At 45.3% G+C, this 12508-nt stretch overlaps 1 protein-coding gene across 1 annotated transcript in view; it reads left to right on the plus strand.

Moving 5' to 3' along the window:
- Positions 1-12508, plus strand: part of LOC110491048 (histone-lysine N-methyltransferase PRDM16) — a 394111-nt gene that overhangs the window by 157717 nt on the left and 223886 nt on the right. The gene's annotated exons all lie outside the window — the stretch shown is intronic.

Consider the following 12508-nt stretch of genomic DNA (forward strand, 5'->3'; position numbering starts at 1 on the left):
TCCTCGCAGTGGCAGACCACGTGTAACAACACCTGCACAGGATCCAAACATCGTACCTGCGGGACAGGTACAGGATGGCAACAAAAATTGCCTGAGTTACACCAGGATTGCACAATCCCTCCATCAGTGCTCAGACTGTCCGCAATAGGCTGAGAGAGGCTGGACTGAGGGCTTGTAGCCCTGTTGTAAGGCAGGTCCTCACTAGACATCACCGGCGACAGTGACGAGTCGCGGTTTTGTCTCATCAGGGTTGATGGTTGATTTCGCGTTTATCGTCGAAAGTATGAGCATTACAACAAAGCCTGTACTATGGAGCGGTATCGATTTGGAGGTGGAGGGTCGGTCATGGTCTGGGGTGGTGTGTCCCAGCATCATCGGACTGAGCTTGTTTGCATTGCAGGCAATCTCAACGCTGTGCGTTACAGGGAAGATATCCTCCCTCATGTGGTACCCTTCCTGCAGGCTTGTCCTGAAATGACCCTCCAGCATGACAATGCCACCAGCCTTACTGCTCGTTCTGTGTGTGATTTCCTGCAAGACAGGAATGTCAGTGTTCTGCCATGGCCATCGAAGAGCCCCGATCTCAATCCCATTGAGCATGTCTGGGACCTGTTGGATCTGAGGGTAAGTGCTAGGGCCATTCCCCCCAGAAATGTCCGGGAACTTGCAGGTGCCTTGGTGGAAGAGTGGAGTAACATCTCACAGCAAGAACTGACACATCTGGTGCAGCCCATGAGGAGGAGATGCACTGCAGTACGTAATGCAGCTGGTGGCCACACCAGATACTGACTGTTACTTTTGATTTTGACCCGCCCATTGTTCATGGACATATTATTCCATTTATGTTAGTCACGTTTCTGTGCACTTGTTCAGTTTATATCTCAGTTGTTGAATCTTATGTTCAAACAAATATTTACACATGTTAAGTTTGCTGAAAATAAACACAGTTGACAGTGAGAGGATATTTCTTTTTTTGCTGAGTTCATGACAGCTAACAAAAATAACATTAACTTAATGCAATTGATTTAACATTACTATATTATTTAAGCCTGCCAGCACCACTTGTTGGCAAACCTCAGATCTAAACTCTCAGTAAGCTATTTTGACAGAAAATCTTGAAAAGCTATGTATGACATTTCATTAGTGTGTATTTGCCCTTTATAGGGATACTTCAAGCCAATACTAACAGTGCTAAATCCCCATAGACCTTCAGTCATTGTGCTAATGCTAGTTAGCATTGGCTCGTGAAACTACCTCTAACTTCCCTCATACTGGACACAGAGACATAAAAATGGTATCCATGGGTAAAGAGGCTCATTGCCAAAATCCCGAAATATCCCTTTAATTCTATCCCTTTAATTCTATCAAAAGACCGTTGTGTTTGGCTAGCGGTGTTTCTGTAGCCTAGTTTAAAAGCTACGATGTACAGCGATGTGCCTATGGCAGAGTTTGCTAAACAAATGCTGGTCAGACTGATACAAATCATCATGATATCGTTCTGCCAATTAGGTCAACTTTGCAGTAAGCATTACATTGGGAATGTTGTTTTGGAAAGCCTTAGCATTTTGCATACCCATTGTTGCCTTACCATTTACTGGTAGATATAAGTTCAAACATCTGTCCTACCTACCTGACCGCTATTTTTCTTTTGTGAGCTGCTCCAAGGACAACCAGTTGAGAGCTGTGTGCTCCTGATACCCTACAGATGGTAGCCTATTCCGCTCAGGCTGTGTGCTGCGCACGCACGTGTAATAAGTCCGGAGAGTTTCCAGTCTATATGACGAGCCCTGCGACATAATATATAATAATATAAATCTCTGTAAATTAAGTGGTTTTGTAAAATGTAACAGAGTAAAAAATAAGTTACTTCCTTCTAAAATTACTTGAGTTAGAGTACAAGTACAGGCCACAAAGAGTAACTGGAAAAGTACTAGTTCCTAAGTACATGTAGCACATTACTTGTAGCGAATTACTACCCACCTCTGCAGGGGGTATGCAGCCAGCAGTCAGGGATGAGTTGATGAGGGAAGTGAGGAATGGGAGAAGGTCTCCAGTGATGGGGCGGCAGGGTAGCCTAGTGGTTAGAGCGTTGGACTAGTAACCGGAAGGTTGCAAAACCCCCAAGCTGACAAGGTACAAATCTGTTGTTCTGCCCCTGAACAGGCAGTTAACCCACTGTTCCTAGGCCGTCACTGAAAATAAGAATTTGTTCTAAACTGACTTGCCTAGTTAAATAAAGGTTAAAAAAAATGGTCTGGAGGAGGGAAGGTGGGCAGGTTGTCAGGCAGCTGGACATAACTAGTCGTAGGATTTCATCGGGTGAGAGGGGAGGAAGAGGTCAAAGCGTAGTTCTGTCGGATCAGTGGGCTGAGTGATTAAGGAATGGATATCATCAACCTTTTTTTCAAAGTGGTTGACGAAGTCTTCCGCAGAGAGGGAGAAGGGAGGGGAAGGAGGTGGAGGATTAGGTAAGGAGCAGAAAGTGGAGGAGTTTCTCAAGGTGGAGGCAGAAGCTTGACATCTAGAGTGATAGAAAGCAGCTGTAACAGCAGATACAGAAGAAGAGAAGGAAGAGAGGAGGGAGTGGATGGATGGACGATATGTCCTCCAGAAGTTAAGTTTTCCTCTATTTCAGCTCAGCTGCCCACAGCCCTGTTCTGTGAGTACACAGTGGGTCACTCAGCCACAGAGCGGGAGGGGAATGTCGAGCCACCCCGGAAGAAAGGGGACAATGAGAGTCAAAGGATGCAGGAAGGGAGGAGAGTAGGGTCGAAGAGGTAGATTCAGGAGACAGGAGTGAGAAGTGTTTAGCAGAAGGGAGAGAGGATATCAGAGTAAGGAGTAGTGGGAGAGATGAAGAGAATATTGTGGCAGCACATGACCATCTCAGCCTTGTTGAGTGCAAATCGGCAGTCCCAAACGCTGCCGGAGACTAGCAATGTCACATGGTTTGTGCGAGCAGGGTATACTAAATTAGAAGGGTTTCAGCTAAGGGGTGAGAAGCAGCTGTAAAACCTACAGGGAGAGGAGCGAACTGGGATAGAAAACACATGCATACTTGACTGCTGGGAGACGAGAAGCAAGTACAGGGTATTTATTTAATGAATAAACAGAGAGGAAACAGCGTCTGGACAAGGGACACATAACAACATTAATGCTGAAAGAAACTGAGGAAGTGACAGATATAGGGGAGGTAATTAACAACGTGATGGAGTCCATGTGAGTCCGATGAAGCGCTGATGCACGTAACGATGGTGACAGGTGTCCGTAATGATATGCAGCCTGGCGACCTCGAGCACCAGAGGGGGGAAGCGGGAGCAGACATGACATTTGACAAAGCTACAAAATAACAAAATGAGATCATCAGAAGATAACTAGGTAAGATACTCATGCAAGAGAGTGGTGTGGAGCCTTCCTCTCTTTGATGCTGACACCACCATGCTTCAACATAGAGATGGTGCCAGTTTCATCAGACCAGAGAATCTTGTTTCTCATTGTCTGAGAGTCTTTAGGTACCATTTGGCAAACTCCAAGCATGCTGTTATGTGCCTTTTACTGGGGAGTGGCTTCCTTTTGGTCAATCTACCATAAATACCTAATTGGTGTAGTGCTGCAGAGATGTTTGTCCTTCTGGAATGTTCTCCCATCTCCACTGAGGAACACTAGAGCTCTGTCAGAGTGACCATGGGTTTCTTGGTCGCCTCCCAGAGACCCTTCTAACCCTATTGCTCAGTTTGGCTGGGCAGCCAGCTCTAAGAGTCTTGGTGGCTCCAAACTTCTTCCATTTAAGAATGAAGGAGGCCACTGTGTTCTTGGGGATCGTCAATGCTGCAGACATTTTTTTGGTACCCTTCCCCAGATCTGTGCCTCAATACAATCCTGTCTCGGAGCTCTACGAACAAATCCTTCGACCTCATGGCTTGGTTTTTGCTCTATATGCAACATCAACTGTTGGACCTTATATAGGCAGGTGTGTGCCTTTCCAAATCATATCCAATTCATTGAATTTACCACAACTGGACTGTAATCAAGTTGTAGAAACATCTCAAGGATGATCAATGGAAACAGGATGCACCTGAGCTCAATTGTGGGTCTCATAGCAAAGGGACTTTAAAACATTTTTATAAAACCTGTTGTTTTTGCTTTGTCATTATGGGATATTGTGTGTAGATTGCTGATGATTTGTTATTTTATTTATCAATTTTAAATTAAGGCTGTAACATAACAAAATGTGAAAAAAGTCAAGGGGTCTGAATACCTTCCGAAGGCACTGTACCTAAATACGGTATGCTAAGGTAGAAATGGCAACATGATATACAGAAAATAAGGCCTTTACTTTGATAGGAACACACACACGTCCAACGTTATTATTTGCAAGGAAAACAACAAAGAAGGCAATGCGGGCACCAGCATGGGAATGAATGAAGAGGCGGAGCAGAAGGAGGTGAGGAGGGGGAAAGAAGGAGAAAGGCAAGTGGAGAGGCACTGGGCAGCTGGGGGATGGGGGACAGGGGGACAGGCATCAGTTGGTATGGCATCAAGCATACTGTATTTGTATAACCTTCCTGAACAAGCCTGATGTGACAAGCTCACATTCTGTGAAACAAGTGTCAGCACAGTGGTCGATCTGGTTTCACAGGGGTTTTCTATTTAACAACAATATGGAGTATCATTTTGGATATTTGCATCATGTGTTTGGACATAATGATCCATCTCCTAAGGATCTCAGTCTGTTCAATAGCCAGACCTCTCACACGACCCAGCTCCTATCAGCTTCCATCTTCCATCAGTTGTGCCATAAAGCTACCTCCTATGGTAACATGGCATGACCACAATCACACAATAGGATAAACAGATCTTGGACCAGACCTATGTCACTTATCTGCCAGTCAATGTTCACCCACCTATCCTGTGTGTGTATTTGTTAGTGTGTGTCCTGTGTTGTGCTCACCTGGCCTGTGAGGGTATGTCCTGAGGCCTCAGCAACATATTGTCCAGTCTCTTGAGTCCCTGCCTTTCCTTGTCACCGTGGGGACAGCTTCCACAGTGTCCTCATCACAAAAGTCTAAGAGCTGACAGTCCACCACACTGTGTGTGAGTGAGAGAGAGAGAGAGAGTATTTAAAACACATACACATAACAACGCTGCTGGGTTTTTAACGCTCACATACCTCCAGGGTTTCCCTCTGCTTTCACACATGGGGAGGTGTCTTTATGTAATGGGTGTGTGTATGCTTGTTAGCAAGAGAATGTATGTGATTGAGACAGAGAGTTTGGTATTTTTAAGAGAGATAGTTGTGTGTGTGTGTGTGTGTGTGAGTTCCCTCAATACTGGACACAGTTGAAAGCACTGAATTAACAGGGTTGGGAATTGATAGTGAGTCAATTGATTATGAAATTGGTCCGGAAACAAGTTCTGGAAAATGTTTAGTAGATAATATTGGTCAATATTTGTGAATCTAAAAGGCGCGCACACACACACACACACACACACACACACACACACACACACAGTGGCAGCAGTGAGGTGTCTGTCAGATTATAGTAATATTGGTTAAGCTAATAATCAAATCAATGGAGAGAAAAAAAACAGATGATCTATTTGATATTCTTCAGGTACAGATCTGTCCAGAATTTGTTCATGCACAATTGTTATACAAAGCAACAGCAAAACAAAAACTGTGTGTGTGTATTTGCGCGACGCGTTCAAGATGCGTCCAAACATGTTGTCCCGATCGACCGTGTACATAACAACAGGTGGAGGGAAACGAACACAACTCAAACTAACACAAAGCCACACGTACAAAGCCCCTTCCCATTACCTTGCCAACTTTTGATGCTGATGGAGACAAGTTAATAAAACAAGGATTTCCCCCCCCACTCCTTTTCCCCCATCCCTCCCTCCCTTTCCCCCATCCCTCCCACTGTCTTTATGTGGTTGAACACTGAAGCTTTCAGAGTCTTAATCTTCATTACAGCTTATTACCCTTCCTGGAGGCCTCTCTCAATCTGATGGAGGCTGGCACAGACGCTACGCTGAGCCCCCTCGCCGGGGAGAGAGTAGGGCACCCGCCACCTTACCCCATTCCAATGAACTGTTAAGTAACCAAGACGCTACGCTGAGCCCCCTCGCCGGGGAGAGAGTAGGGCACCCGCCACCTTACCCCATTCCAATGAACTGTTAAGTAACCCAGACGCTACGCTGAGCCCCCTCGCCGGGGAGAGAGTAGGGCACAGATATCCTCACCCCATTCCAATGAACTGTTAAGTAACCCAGCGATTGCTAATCCAGAGCCCTGGGCCAAGCGGTAGAAAACAGCTCGGACCGTTCGTTTTACCGTCCATCAATCATGCTTTCTAAGGAGCTTTAAGAGATTTGTAATTAATTACAAACAAAGGGAGAGGGATTGAGGAGGGAACACTGGTCCCGTCTAGCATCGCTCGGCTCAGCACTCACAATCCTTAGTTGTCGTGTGTGTGTCTGTCTGTCTGTCTGTCTTTCTGCCTGTGTGTGTGTGTGTGTGTTCTCGTAACGGACGGGAGCAACTGTTGCTTTTATTTCTTATTGATCTTCAAATCAAATTGTATTTGTCACATGCGCCAAATACAACAGGTGACCTTGCAGTGAAATGCTTACTTACAAACCCTTAACCAACAATGCTTTAAAATTAAAATAAGTGTTAAGTAGAAAATAGAAATTTGAAGTAACAAATAATTAAACAGCAGCAGTTAAATAGCGAGACTATATACAGGAGGTACCGGTACAGAGTCAATGTGCGGGGGCACCGGTTAGTCAAGATAATTGACTATGCGTAGATATTAAACAGAGAGTAGCAGCAGCGTAAAAGAGGGGTTGTGCAATTTCTGAGATGTGTGGACTTAGTCGTTTTTCAGAAAAAAAATCAAAACTTCCCTTTGATTAGCTGTTCAGGAGTCTTATGACTTGAAGGTAGAAGCTGTTTAGAAGCCTCTTGGACCTAGACTTGGCGCTCCGGTACCGCTTGCCGTGCGGTAGCAGAGAGAACAGTCTATGACTAGGGTGGCTGGAGACTTTGATCATTTTTAGGGCCTTCCTCTGACACCGCCTGGTATAGAGGTCCTGGATGTCAGGAAACTTGGCCCCAGTGATATACTGGGCTGTACGCACTACCCTCTGTAGTGCCTGGCGGTCATAGGCAGAGCAGTTGCCATATCAGGCAGTGATGCCCATCAGGATGCTCTTAATGGTGCAGCTGTAGAACCTTTTGAGGATCTGGGGACCCATGCCAAATCATTTCAGTCTCCTGAGGGGGAATAGGTTTTGTTGTGCCTTCTTTACAACTGTCTTGGTGTGCTTGGACCATGATAGTTTGTTGTTGATGTGGATCTTGATGAAGGAACTTGAAACTCTCAACCTGTTCCACTACAGCCCAGTCGATGAGAATGGAGGTGTGCTCAGTCCTCCTTTTCCTGTAGTCTACAATCATCTCCTTTGTCTTGATCATGTTGACGGAGTGGTTCTTATCCTGGCACCACACGGCCAGGTCTCTGACCTCCTCCCTATAGGCTATCTCATCATTGTCTGTGATCAGGCCCTACCACTGTTGTGTCATCGGCGAACTTGATGATGGTGTTGTAGTCGTGCCTGGACACGAAGTCATGAGTGAACAGGGGGTACCGGAGGGGACTGAGCACGCACAACTGAGGGGCGTGGCAGATGTGTTGTTACCTTCCCTTTCCAACTGGGGGCGGCCCGTCAAGAAGTCCAGGATCCAGTTGCAGAGGGAGGTGTTTAGTCCCAGGGTCATTAGCTTAGTAATGAGCTTTGAGGGCACTATGGTGTTGAACGCTGAGCTGTAGTCAATGAATAGCATTCTCACATAGGTGTCCCCCATTTTGTCGAGGTGGGAAAGGGCAGTGTTGAGTGCAATAGAGATTGTATCATCTGTGGATCTGTTGGGCGGTATGGAAATTGGAATGGGTCTAGGGTTTGTGGCAAACCTCTTCAAGGTTAGGAGCGTTTGTCACAAATTAAGTGGTAAACTGTCACCAAATCACCCACGAATGAGAGTTATTTCGAACAGGACAGTACCTGTGTGTTTGTTTCTCCGTCCTGGTCCACCCAGGCCGTAGGCGAGGTCAAGGATAGCAGGGTTTGGTACACGAATCGGGTTCTCGGTAGGTCCAGGTCCAAACGCCAACAGGTAAGTCCAAAACATTCCAGCTCATACACGGTAAATCCAGCCAATCTCTATTGTCTCTTTCTCTATTGTTCATAGATCCTTCCAGCACTCTCTCTCTCTCTTCCTGGTTTTTCTTGACCCTTTATCTGTGGGTCGGCTCCACCTTCTGAGGGTTCCCCTTGCTTCTGGGACTTGTAGTTTTGGCGGTCGGCCATTTTGTGATCTGTAGTTCTGACAGGGGTGGCCATTTTAGTGATCGGGCAGAGCCCGTTTATTAGTTCTGCTCTCACATATCTGCCATTTATCACTCGACCCCCTTCTTTGTCACACATCTCTCCCCCTAGATCCGACCCCCTAGGTCGGGCTACTGCAGCAAAATATGCGTGCATGCGGGATAACCCATCCCACGTTTCCCATTTCCTTCCCTGCTCTGTGTTTCAAGTCAAAATGAAATGGTTGGAGACTCAAAAACCACCGCATCACCCGAGCGTTCTTCTCTTTAACCCTATGCATCCAGGTGAGTGGGGCATGGTCACTGATGAGGGTGAAGTGGCGACCCAGCAGGTAGTATTTCAGGCTTTCTAGAGCCCACTTTACTGCCAGCGCCTCTTTCTCAACGACTGAGTAGTTGGTTTCCCGTGGTTCCAGCTTCCTGATTAAAAACAGGATGGGGTGTTCCACCCCTTCTACTTCTTGGGATAGCACTGCTCCCAAGCCGACCTCTGAGGCATCCGTCTGAACCACAAACTCTCTCTCAAAGTCTGATACCACCAGCACTGGATTACAGCAGAGAGCCTCCTGTAATGTCCTAAATGCTTTGGTGGCCCTTTCATCCCATTTGACCATGTTTGGCCCTCTGGCTCTAGTCATGTCGGTAAGTGGGGCGGCCACTGTGGCATAACTTGGGATGAACTTCCGGTAGTAACCGGTCAGCCCTAGGAAGGCTCGAACCTGCTTCTTATTTACTGGTTTCGGCCATTCTCTAATTGCCTTCACCTTCTTACGTTGGGGTTTGATTAACCCTCTTCCCACAGTGTATCCCAGATACTCTGTTTCCTCTAACCCCACATAGCCCTGCCTTTCTAAGGGCATCAAACACTGCAACCTGCCACAGGTTTCTGGGATAATTGTGTTGATATGAGCCATGACCAGCCTTTCAAAGCACTTCATGGCTACCTGCGTGAGTGCCACGGGGCGGTAATCATTTAGGCAGGTTACCTTAGTGTTCTTGGGCACAGGGACTATGGTGGTCTGCTTGAAACATGTTGGTATTACAGACTCAGACAGGTTGAAAATATGAGTGAAGAGACTTGCCAGTTGGGAAGCTCATGCTCAGAGTACACGTCCTGGTAATCCGTCTTGCCCTGCAGCCTTGTGAATGTTGATCTGTTTAAAGGTCTTGCTCACATCGGCTACGAAGCAAGCGTAGAAGTCATTTAGCTCAACTGGTAGGCTTGTGTTACTGGGCACCTGTGCTTCCGTTAGTAGTCTGTAATAGTTTGCATGCCCTGCCACATCTGGACGAGCGCCTGAGCTGGTGTAGTACGATTCAATCTTAGTCCTGTATTGATGCTTTGCCTGTTTGATGGTTTGTCTGAGGGCATAGCGGGATTTCTTATAAATTTCCGGGTTGGAGTCGTACTCCTTGAATTGGCAGCTCTATCCTTTAGCTCAGTGAGGATATTTTCTGTAGTCCATGGCTTTTGGTTGGGGTATGTACATACAGTCACTGTTGGGACGACGTCATCGATGCACTTATTGATGAAGCCAGTGACTGATGTGGAGTACTCCTCAGTGCCATCGGAAGTATCCCCAAACATATTGCAGTCTGTGCTAGCAAACCAATCTTTAGCTTACCATCTGCTTCATCTGACCACTTCTTTATTGAGCGAGTCACTGGTGCTTCCTGCTTTAGTTTTTGCTTGTAAGCAGGAATCAGGAGGATAGAATTATGGTCAGATTTGCCAAATGGAGGGCGAGGGAGAGCTTTGCATGAGTCTCTGTGTGTGGAGTAAAGGTGGTATCGATTTTTTTCCCTCTGGTTGCACATTTAACATGCTGGTAGAAATGAGGTTAAACAGATTTAAGTTTCCCTGCATTAAAGTCCCCGGCCAGTAGGAGCATCGCTTTTGGATGAGCATTTTCCTGTTTGCTTATGGCCCTATACAGCTCATTGAGTGCGGTGTTAGTGCCATCATCGGTTTGTGGTGGTAAATAGACAGCTACTAAGAATATAGATCTCTCTTGGGAAATAGTGTGGTCTACAGCTTATCATGAAATACTCTACCTCAGGCGAGCAAAACCTTGAGACTTCCGTTGATTTCGTGCACCAGTTGTTTAAACATGAACATAGAGCGCCACCCCTTGTCTTACCAGAGGCCGCTGTTTTATCCTGCTGATACAGTGTATTACCCACCAGCCATATGTTATTCATGTCGTTTTTCAGCCACCACTCAATCGCTGTCAGATCCTTACAAAGCACCCAGACCTTCTTCCCCGATATTTCCGTCGCCTTCTCCTGTGAATGAAGTGGATGAGGGTCTTGTCATGCATCTTTAGTAAATTCTTCCCATCCGATTCATTGTAGAAAAAGTATTCCTCCAGTACGGAGGAATAGGTATGTAATCGGTGTCCTGATATCTAGAAGCTCTTTTTGGTCATAAGACATGGTGGCAGAAACATTATGTTCAAAATAACCTCTCTGGGATCGTTCGGGACTTGAGCGCCCCACCTCGCCAACAGCCAGTGAAAGTGCAGGGCGCCAAATTCAAAACAACAGAAATCCCATAATTAAAATTGCTCAAACATAAAATAATTATACACCATTTTGAAAACTTCTTGTTAATCCAGCCACAGTGTCCTATTTCAAAAAAGCTTTACAGCGAAAGCACACCATGCTTATGATTATGTTAGGTCAGCGCCTAGCCACAGAAAACCATACAGCCATTTTCCAAAGGAGAGGTGTCACAAAAGTCAGAAATAGCATTAAAATTAATCACGAACCTTAGATGATCTTCACCGCATGGCACTCCCAGGACTCCATGTTAGACAATAAATGTGTGTTTTGTTCGATAAAGTTCATCTTTATGTCCAAAAACCTAATTTGAAATTTGCGCGTTATGTTCAGAAATGCATTGTCTCTAACAAACATCCGGTGAAATTGCAGAGAGCCACATCAATTTACAGAAATACTCATCATAAACATTGATGAAAGATACAAGTGTTATACATAGGATTAAAGATAAACTTCTTGTTAATCCAGCCGTTGTGTCCGATTTCAAAAAGGCTTTACGGCGAAAGCACACCATGCGATTGTTAGGTCAGCGCTTAGCCACAGAAAACCATACAGCCATTTTCCAAAGGAAAATGTCACAAAAGTCAGAAATAGCGTTAAAATGAATCACTTACCTTTGATGATCTTCATGTCATAGCACTCCCAGGTATCCATGTTAGACAATAAATGTTTGTTTTGTTCGATAAAGTTCATCTTTACGTCCAAATACCTCCTTTTGGATCACGCGTTTAGTCCAGTAATCCAAATGCACAAGTTCCATTAAAGTTCCATTAGAGTTCGTAGAAACATGTCAAACGATGTATATAATCAATCTTTAGGATGTTTTTATCATAAATCTTCAATAATATTCCAACCGGACAATTCCGTTGTCATTAGAAAGGAAAGGGAACGACAGAGCGCGTGACTAAACTAAAGGCTTTCAGCCTGACCACTTGTTGAAACAGCTCTTATTCAATCCACTTTCATAATAGAAGCCTGAAACAACTTCTAAAGACTGTTGACATCTACTGGAAGCCTTAGGAAGTGCAATCTGACCCCATAGACAGGATATTGGATAGGCAATCACAAAAAATAAAAAAATACGAACCTCAGATTTCCCACTTCCTGGTTGGATTTTTCTCAGGTTTTTGCCTGCCATATGAGTTCTGTTATACTCACAGGCATTATTTTAACAGTTTTGGAAACGGTTAAAAGTGTTTTCTATCCAATTGTATGCATATCCTAGCTTCTGGGCCTGAGTAACAGGCTATTTACTCTGGGCACGCTTTTCATCCAAACTTCCCAATGCTGCCCCCTATCCCAATGAAGATAAATTACAAAAAACGCAAAAAATACAGACAATAGCACAATTGGTTAGGAGCATGTAAAACAGCAGCCATCTCCTCCGGTGCCGTTGTTATCTTTCCTCTCACTCTCTGTAGCATCTATATCGCCAAATCAAACATGGAGCCCTTTCACTACCACCTAACCAGAAGGCCCAAGAGAAATATAGAGACGGAGAAATTAAGAGAGAGCGAGATCAGGAAGACACAGAAATCACTGTCACCCTCCTC

Source organism: Oncorhynchus mykiss, chromosome 16 (genome assembly GCF_013265735.2).
Source record: "Oncorhynchus mykiss isolate Arlee chromosome 16, USDA_OmykA_1.1, whole genome shotgun sequence".
Lineage (NCBI taxonomy): Eukaryota > Metazoa > Chordata > Actinopteri > Salmoniformes > Salmonidae > Oncorhynchus > Oncorhynchus mykiss.